General features: G+C 44.6%; 1 pseudogene; it reads right to left on the bottom strand.

Moving 5' to 3' along the window:
- Positions 1 to 729: 729 nt before the first annotated feature.
- LOC109771815 (histone-lysine N-methyltransferase ASHH3-like) lies at positions 730 to 4,921 on the bottom strand (annotated as a pseudogene).
- Positions 4,922 to 5,975: the final 1,054 nt, after the last annotated feature.

Genomic DNA, 5,975 nt, shown 5'->3' with positions numbered 1-5,975 from the left:
AATGCATTCATGCACATGATACCTATATATTCTTTTCACTGAAGTTGAGGTAGGGCGGCCGCCCCACCTTGCCCTACGGGGTCCTCCGCCGGTTGCGATGCAAGTGTAACTTGCTAGACAAAGTGGTATATGGAAATACTTCTCACTATGAGGGTGGATGGTTGCAGCAAGCACTTCCTCAGTGATGATGTGTCCACAATGGTAGTGACAGGATCTGCTGAGATGACAATCAATTGAATGTATCCTATTACAACGCAGAAACATAAGGATCCTGCACACGATGGAGAAACATCCGCCAGACAAGCCATCCAACTTAAAAAAAAGGAGTTTGGATAGTGGCATTTTTGTTTTGAATCCTTAGGAGTCCAAAAATAACCCCACAAAAAATCGCATAAAATTAGCTCAAATCTGAACTACAGGTATTTTAAGTCAGTTAAAAAATTTGAATGCCCAGGCCACTTTGCCCACTCTAGTGCACATTTTTGCCCAAATTGGCCAAACTAAGGCAACCAAAACGTTGGCCAATATTTTCGCTAGTCAAGTTTTTGGTAGGCTTCACTTTGGCTCAAACCAAACACACCCTACATCCTAATAGTTCCCAAACAAATACCTCTCATTCAAACAGCACATGCACCCCTACAGAAGCAAAACAAAAACCCACAGATACAAAAATGAAAAAAAAAAAACAATGTGAAGGGTAAATCCCCTGCCACCCTTCATGGAAGATAATTAGAAAAGGAGACCCCTCTCCAAAGCACCACATATGCTTAGGAACAAGAGACACATACATGAAGAAACCCCTTCCTCGCCACATACACAAAGTTCAAGGTCATGGTCAAGGCTCTGTATCTATCTGATGATAGCTCAAGTCAATATCCTATTGTGCCGCATGGATATATTCTCGGCGCAATTATACAACGTGTAAAAATAACTGAAACAGAAAATAAAATTAACAGGATGAACAAAAAAAATGTAATTTTAACAATAGCCAGTTGTACAAAAGAAGGGTCTGAATATGAAAATAGCACTATGTTATAAGTAGTTAGTCATCATTGTAACCTTCAATAATCGATCAGTCTTCTTCTGGATCTTCTGGGTGCTGTAAAAAGACAAGATCAAATGAGCAGGGGGGCTTCTCTGGAGCAAATGACAAACAAGAGTACATAGTTCTCATTGTTACAATCACAGTTACAACCAAGAAGTTCAGTATACAGAAATGTAACATCCATTGGATCTATGTATCAGCTCAACCTGAAAATTCTGGTGCTTCTGAAACACTGTCTAGTTCAACCTATCGAATAGCAGAAAAGTAAAATTCAACAGTAAAAAACTAACATTAAAGAGCAAAAGTCAAAATTTAAAACCTTGTCCAGGGGGCTATTCGAAAGAAAATAAAAAAAACCATACTACAAAGAAAGAAAGAAAGAGACAGACTATTTACAAAACCAGTGAGTCTTAGGGTCTCTGTGGATGTTCGAATTGAATTGGTAGCCGACCACGACGGTAGCCGACCGGACGCCATGGCAGGAGCCTACCGGGCCCGTGGCCCCACAGGCCCGTCCGGGCCCTCAAAGGCCCGGACAGCTCCCGCCTCCGCGCAGCAGCTGGTACGCCGTCGGCGTCGCTGTCCCAGTCCAAGCCGCTCCCCTGCCTCCCCATACAGAGAGCGTCGCGGTCGCGCCGGAGCTGACCCGCAATGACCCAGAAGGGACCCTACGGGCCCAGATCTGGGCCGGGGACGCGCCCCCGGCCGGCCAGCACCACCGGACCACCCCGCCGCCAAGAGGCGGCACCACCACGGCGAGCACCGCCGGCCTCCACACCAGGACGCCGGACCGCCACCGGCCGAGGCGCACCGCCGCCGGCCATCACCGCCCGAGCAGGGGAGGACCGCGCGCGGGGAAGGGCAAGCCCACCGCCACCAGCATCACGCGGCCGAGGGCCGGCGGCGCAGGCTGACGGCGGCGGGAGGAGGGATAGGCACGGGGAGGAGCCGTAGGCGCGCGGAGGAAGGGCCCCCGGCCGCCTCGCTCGGGGAGGCGGCGTGGAGGAGGGGGGGAGGGGAGGAGAAGGGGAACGGGAGGAGGAGGGGGCTGGCGGCTCCGGCGGGCTCCGGCCGCCGCGACGGCGGCTGCGGGGAAACCCTCATCCATTTATTATTCCGTTGCTGCCTCTAATTTTTTATTTTTTATTTTGTGTTGGCTGCCGCATTTTTACAGAGGAAAAAATGGAGGTGTTGAACTTCTGAACTTGTGCATGCATGTGAGACTGTTTTTAGGAGAGAGGCACAACGTGTGGCTGTGCGAGAGTTGGAGTGCGACAGAAGAGAGATGGGAAGGGAGTTCTTGTTTTCACTTTTGGGTCGCACTTCACGTGATTAGCTCTGTCTCACCCGTGAGCTTGCTACAGGATGGGCGCATGCACCGTCGTCTATGTGTTGTCACTTCAATCATCACCCAACCAGCATGGACCGCAAGACCACGATGAACAGTGAATCCGTGAACAGGTCTGCAACTCGTGAACAGACTCCAAGACCAAGTCCTAGTCCTGCCATACATGTCTCTCCTCCCCTCGCTGTTTTCTGCTTTAAAAAGCCCGCTAATTACGTTGCTACTGCAAATTCCCTGCACCTGGACAGTGGCTGGCATGAACCTTGGAGTCTTTGGACGAGCTGGATAACAGGGTGTCGGGGCACCCGGGTTCCACCACACCTTTTCGCAACACTTTTCCTTGTTGCTATGTAGCCTAGGATTGTATATTTAGACATTTAGTACATGGCATGCTCCTATATAGCCTAGGATATATAGATATGGCCCTAGTTAATCTCCCGATAAATGGGTTATCAATAAATTCAATTAAATGGTCGATTCGCCAATTAATCCCTACTCAGCACTCGACCGATATGGTACCTGTTACCGATATCCTGAACACTGGTTCTAGGATGGAAAGGTGCTATGTCTATGTAAATATGAGTAATCCAATGGCTATTTAAACATCAAAGAAAAAAAATTCAACCATGTTTACTGAATTTGGTAGCAGATGCGAAGCACAAGCTAGCAAGTCACTTATCATAGTACTCCCTCCTTTCCAGTTTATCGGGCTCATCTTGCAAATCACGTCAACGAAGGAGGACCTACTTAACTGCTGGGAAGGGGAATTTGATAGAATTTAATGTGGACATAGCTATATTCGCATGTTTCCAAGACCATGAGCCTTACAAATTATAAATTTCTGATTTTTGAGATAAGCCATGTGCCCCTCTAAACCGGAAAGGAGGTAGTAGTACCTCTTTTAGACTACAGTTAGCTACAAAACATGTGGGTTGTCCAAGAAAGCAAGGTATGATATAACCCACAAGCTCCAAAAGACAAACGAATTAAAGCAGTTCAGTTACTAAGAATGCCATACCGGTAGGAAGTCCCAATCTTCCTCTCTCATATCAAAATTTTCAGTAGTTTCTTCATCAAGCAGTAACTGAACCAAAACAAATAATATAATATATAAATTGCAATTAGATATCATGTAAAAATCATCTGTTGAAAAACTCACAGTATGCATTCCAGTGTACTCATCATAGTCATGTACAACTGCTGGGACATAAGGCAGAATATTGAAAGACAAGGGGTTAAACCGGGCCGGCAACTGAAAACAACAGATAAAAGGACATGTGACGTCATCAACCAGATTTGAAGTTGTGAAGGCATTACATTTTATCTCGACGATCCCATAAACGGATGATCTCCCCAATACAATTATCTGATCGAGGTTGTCTTTCTTTTCTTTATGTCGTGCAGATCGTGCGAGCTTCCTGAGTTGCCATTGTGAAGAATAAATGAGTTGAACGACTTAGACGTGCCAACCATTTTTCTGCAGTTTGAAGACCCACAATGACAATCTTAATCTGCTCCAAACTGGACAAATCTGTAGATAAGGGCATAGATTAGAAACAGGAACAGTTTTGTGTACACCATGCAATAAAGCAAGGTGGGCGAAACAAACAAAAAATAGAATGAAAAAAGAATTATAAAACCAGGAAACTGAATGACCATACTTATAGTCATAGGTCAGCTCCTCCCCTCTCTGTATGTCACGAAGAGCAAAAATTCCAACTCTGGTCTCTCCATCCACAGTCCTGAAAAATAACATGATACCAGTAGCAAGTATCAGGGTCATCAGCATGGATATAGAATAATAAGCAGTACAATATAACTAACCATTTCTCCATCTCTGTGTTTGGTTCACAACTATGATTGATAAACCTGGACTTGTTCCCCTTGTTTGTCGCATCAATGACCATATTGCTACTGACCTCACAAAGATAGAAGTTAGTGTAACGTTGTCTCTTCATTTTCCATAGTCTTTCCTCACAAGTTCTGTCATCAGTAACTACAATATTGATGCAAGATATATGGATATTAGTTTGATCGCCTAGTATGAGTAAAAAAATTATAATACTTGCATTGGTCTGCATTTCATTTACTTGCTCAAAATAGATTTCAACAAACCCATACCTTCTCCTACATATTCTATAACAAATTCTCCTTTCTTTATTTCGTCCTCGGCTATCAATCCAAAGCCACATTTCTCTGGCTAGAATAATATAACAGTCTTTTAGGGAACTGTTGGCAAGTGGAAAAAAATACATTCCAATTAGAGGTTTTATGAAACAATTAAAGTTATACACCACTTCACATGAAATCTAGAGAACGGTCATTAAATAATAATGTTTGGCTATACGCCAAAAAACATCAAACATGAAACAACTTGCTTAGATTCTCTGTGGACTTATTAACACATACGAGCAAACTTTCTACCTCGCATTTATTTTTTCCAATTGTGAAGTATTCAATGTTGAAGTATTGCTTGTATTGTGCATGAAGAATGAAGATACTGGCTCACAAGATAAAGGATTTGCGATGGTTTAAGGTACAGGATGTTGCGCACAAAACGTGACTATATGTTGGATATTTTGCTAACATGCAGATTTAAGTGCCAGCTCAAATATGAAGTACAGGGACAAGTAATGGTGTTCCTAAGATATCTCTGAATTATATATAGTTCCAGACAGATTCGACATGTATGTATAGGATATAGCCAAAAATGATAGGTCTAGAATATTTTCCTCTGTTTGTATCCGCTAAGGTGTTCCTAAACACAAATTAGGTCGCATACGGACCTAGAACCAGCCGAGGAATCTGAAAACAACTAGCCATATGTTGTGGAAGGCGCTGGTCGCTGATGATCTAGTTAAGTAGGCCAGCACAACTACAATCTCCCTACATGAAACAACACATGCATACACAAGAAAAGAAAAAATCTCTGTGTATATTCCTTCTCTCCTTTGCTAGATTCATACAGAGGAGAGAGCGCTGTCGCCCAGGGAGATGTTAGCACAATGCTGTCGTGAGCCAGCCCAGCATGGGAGACTTCCACCACCATTTGGGTTTATCCGGCTTCAGTCTCGACTCTCGAGCAATTGATTGTACTTGGTGGCTAGCTGCTCATGATTCCTGACCACGTCGCTTTTTCTGCAGCTCTGCTTCAGTTGACCATGCCGCTTAGCTGCTTCCTCGACGCTGGTGTTGCATGCCATGCCATTGCCCAACTCCACGAAACGTCGGCAAGAGGGGCTTCATCGTCGATGATGGCAGTAGAAGGGAGGATTTTCCCAGATGATCCTGGCAAAACTTGTATGTTACTTATGCTTCCTTTTCATACTAAGAACGTATTTATTTACCTGCGCTAGGCCCGTAGCAACGCACGGGCGTTTTACTAGTATATAATAAAGATTCCTACTTTTATGTTCTTTTTGGGTTGATTTTTAAAGGGGTCTAGTGGAAATGTGACATGTACGATTTAGCCCAATATACTAATGACGGCCCATTAGCCTCCCCCGTCCCTGTAGGTTTAAATCCCCTCCCCCGCCCCCCTAGGTTTCATCACCCTGCTCCGCGTTTGACGGCGCTGCCGCCGCC

The sequence above is a fragment of the Aegilops tauschii genome, chromosome 7 (assembly GCF_002575655.3).
Source record: "Aegilops tauschii subsp. strangulata cultivar AL8/78 chromosome 7, Aet v6.0, whole genome shotgun sequence".
Classification (NCBI taxonomy): Eukaryota; Viridiplantae; Streptophyta; class Magnoliopsida; order Poales; family Poaceae; genus Aegilops; species Aegilops tauschii.
This window is presented reverse-complemented; position numbering and strand designations above follow the sequence as displayed.